The sequence below is a fragment of the Papaver somniferum genome, chromosome 5, assembly GCF_003573695.1.
Source record: "Papaver somniferum cultivar HN1 chromosome 5, ASM357369v1, whole genome shotgun sequence".
NCBI classification, from domain to species: Eukaryota; Viridiplantae; Streptophyta; class Magnoliopsida; order Ranunculales; family Papaveraceae; genus Papaver; species Papaver somniferum.
In genome coordinates this window covers 156,763,285-156,767,218 of record NC_039362.1, presented here as the reverse complement: position 1 = coordinate 156,767,218, position 3,934 = coordinate 156,763,285, and the positions used below count along the sequence as shown (strand labels likewise).

The 3,934-nt window shown below is 34.5% G+C and overlaps 1 pseudogene; it reads left to right on the top strand.

Moving 5' to 3' along the window:
• Positions 1-1,873: 1,873 nt before the first annotated feature.
• On the top strand, positions 1,874-3,434 carry LOC113279921 (annotated as a pseudogene).
• The last annotated feature ends 500 nt before the right edge of the window (positions 3,435-3,934 follow it).

The following is a 3,934-nucleotide window of genomic DNA, read 5'->3' as shown; positions in this document are numbered from 1 at the left end:
GGTCTGGGGGTTGCAAAAAATTTCTTTGCAAAAATTATGGTAGTCTTATGTGCAGGTGAATGTGCAATCCATAACGGTTTCAGAATTCTTTTATTCAGCTCTGATTCAAAAGCAGCAATAACAACATTCAAAAATGCAAAAGTTCCTTGGTTTGCAATATCTAGATGGGAGAAAATCTGCAATTCTGTTAGTAAATGGGACTGTATTCATAACTACAAGGAAGTGAACTTTTCTGCTGATGACTTAACAAAAGGGGGAGCAAACTTACAGAGAGGAGAATAAAAAATTTACACTAGTAAACCTCCCTTGTAAATCTGGAAAATGAAAAGAAAAAGTACATAGGAGAATTTAGTCCGTAATTCTTTGGTTTTCTTTTGTTCTTGTTTTGAATTTCTTTTTGTAGGCTTGTAACCTTTAGTTGTTTTGGTTATATACTTAGTAAAAAAAAAAAAGAAAATCTCCTCACCATCTTTAATTTTTAGCTAGACATCTTTGCTACGACGCTTGAAAATATATTAGGCATCAGGCATGGGCCAGAGATCACATCTTTAGATCAATAACAAATTATCTTTTCTGATAGTGAAAAATACTAGAACCCCCTACTATATGGGTTCAATATATAGAAACCCCACTAAATGGATCCTCCCCTATCAACTCCATACTTTCACTTTTTGATATTTCTAGGCCGAGAACTTTAGATTTCAGGTCTTGGTAATAAAGTTTAGGGATTGGGGGAAATTCGTAATACCAAAAATGCCCTTTACTATATATACCAAATGAAATAGGCTATAGGTTCATTTTCAGATTCATTTTCATTTTCACTTTCTCTCGCTTCTCTCTCGTCTTTGCTCTGAAGAAAATTAGGGTTCTTTTATCAAACCGAAGAAAACAATTGCAGAGAACAAAAAAAAGATTCTCGCTCCATCGATCTTCGCTGAGGACGTTTACGTATTACAGAAGAACGAAAGTAATCGATTTATAGATTTAATTGATTTGATTCAAACAGGTTTAAGAACTGATCATCAATCTACAAGTTCGAATCAGAGGACGAACTTCAAATCTCTAAAACTCCGGCACAAATTCAATTTGAATCTGAGTATAAAGATAAGTTTATCTTCTTTTGTGCTTCATTTGATACATTTAAGTTGTTCGATTTTGAAAAAGAGGGAGAGAGTAAAAAGCTAAGGTTCCAGTGAAGAGGTCGATTTCGAGAAATTTCAATGACAGAAGTTATTAAAGCAAGTAGTGGAAAACGAAGGGGAAAGACAACAACTGAAGCTTTAAGTACCGAGAAATGAAAAAGAGAAGAGGATGATTTAGATCTTAATCTTTCTAGGTTGTAATCTTTATCTCTTTCAGTAATTTCAATTCTCGGATCTGTTTATGAAAGATCTATTGAATAATATTTTGTTTTCTGAATTTTATTTTTTTGATATTTTTCAGTGATATTCAAGGTATCACTGAAAAGCTCATAAAGATATAAGAAGAAGAGTGAACAAACGATTGCTAGGTAATATCTCTTTTTGTTTGAATTATTTTCAGATATGAAAACTGCGATAAAGGAAAAAGACGATTTCGAATTTGATTTTATTTGATGAATTTAGGGATTTGATGTGTTATAATTTCCTCTTAAGTTTTTAATGTTAATTCGCAAATATCTGATTTCTATTGAACAAATTGTGGTGGAATTTCATGGTTTGAACTTATTTTCTGAATCAGTGTGTCTTCTGAAGTCAAGACAATACTAAGTGATGCCAAATCAAAACTCGAGAAAGAACGGTGAGAGCTTGAACAATTTGATGTTCTTTTAGACCTGATTGTGTATTTGGTTTCGTCACTCTCTTGTAAATTGTTTTATGATGTTTTTAATTACATGCAGACTTTTGTGAAGGCACTTTCAAATAGCTCTAAAGAGGTATAAACACATAACAAATTTGTTAATATTTTGGGTTTACAGACAGTTAGATTATGAGTAAAGATTCTGAGTATGCTGGTTCTGGTGGATTAAATGGTTTGTTTGAATTGCAGTGTGAGAACTCTCTCAAGGATGAGTTTGCCAAGTTCCAGTCAGTTTATGAGAAATTTTCTAAGAAGAAAGCAGTACATTTGCAGGCATTTGAAGGTAACTGTCTTTAAGAATAGGAGATTTCATTTGCTGGTAGATTCTTGTTTGAACTCTTGGTAATGTCAAATTAACACTACAGTAGCAAATATTGGGAAAAAATTATCTGACTAGGAAATCATTGTTGTTCATATCAAAATGTTAGCCTAACTCGTTTGGAAAATGAGATTCATTAATAACGGCACCACTTATTTTGGAATCACACTGAATGTTCAACTAGCGGAGTGTACTCATTGCTTCTGACCAACTAGCGGAGCGTACTCCCTGGGCAAGGCCTGTAAGGTTAAACAACTCGGTTGGTATTCCTCTATAGATTAGTATAAGGTACTTGGAGTTTTGGAACATGTCTAAATTTCGTCATCTGTGCGAACAAAGATTCACTAGTGAATCTTTGAGATCGAACTGTATGTACAACTAGAATGGCTTCGCAAATTTTTCCAAAAGGTATTAGATAGATGAACTAATTATCATTTCGATCCACTTAAAAATACTGAAACTTAAGAACTGTATGATTTACTCAGGTAAAGACATCCTTTTTGCATTTTAGTGTTTTTTGATTCAAGTTGCTTGATGTTTGATGTTTCAGGTGGCTGTTTCACGTGGTTTGAATGGGATTGGACTTGCTATAGTTATACCAGCTATTCAGTCCCTTGTGGCTGACTCAACTTATGACCATAATCGCGGTGTAGCTTTTTGGTGGCTTCAGGTAACAGGAAATATAGGGACAATTCTCGGTGGTCTGTTGTCAGTTCTTCTAACTTCCACATCATTCATGGGTATTGCTGGTTGGAGAATTTCCTTCCATCTTGTTGCAATTATTAGTGTTATCGTTGGAATTTTATTGGGATTGTTTGCCAAAGACCCTCGGTTTGTAGATAAAAGTAGTACAAATGGTTCAAGTTTTGCAAAATCATTATTGTTAGAGTTCAAGGAATTGTTTCAACCAACAAAATCGGTGATGAAAATCCCGTCCTTCCAGATTATTGTAGCACAGGGAGTTGGTGGATCATTTCCATGGTCAGCTTTGTCGTTCGCACCAATGTGGTTGGAACTTATTGGCTTCACTCACAAATAAACATCACTTCTCATGGGTATGTTTACAGTTGCTAGTTCTATTGGGGCACTTCTCGGAGGAAAGATGGGGGATGTACTCTCCGTCCGTTTTCCGAATGTAGGCATGATCATTTTATCTCAGATAAGTTTTATGCTGCTAGGTTTGCCTGATGATACCAACACTGCATTCAGACACGACCTAATTTTGTTCATCATGGGTTTGTTCATAACCTGGAATGCTACTAAGCTGATTCAATAAATCATTATATAATCATTTACGTTGTTGCATTATAAGTTAAATATTTAGTGTTTTTGCTTTATATGTACAAAGATATTTCAAATTTACATGCCATATGTATATGTAATTGTTGGTTACACATGCCATATGCATGTGTAACTCCTAATTACACATTCTACATGCATGTGTAATTCTCGGTTACACTACCCATATCCATGAGTAAGTCCTAGTTACACATGCTAAAATGAACAACAAAATTATTTTTTGCATCAATTGATTTTGCATTTCTGAATCTAAGTGCATTGTTGGATATCTTTGCTTATGCATTTAATTTTTGTTGATTGCTTCAGAAGGGCTTAAGCACAAAGTGTTTGAGGTATGTTTTGCTGATCTACAGAACGATGAGGATCAGTCCTACATAAAGATGCGACTGAGAGTGGAGGATGTCCAAGGAAAGAATGTTTTGACTAACTTTTGGGTAACCATTATAAACTTAAGGTCTCTCGTCCTACTTAAAGAGT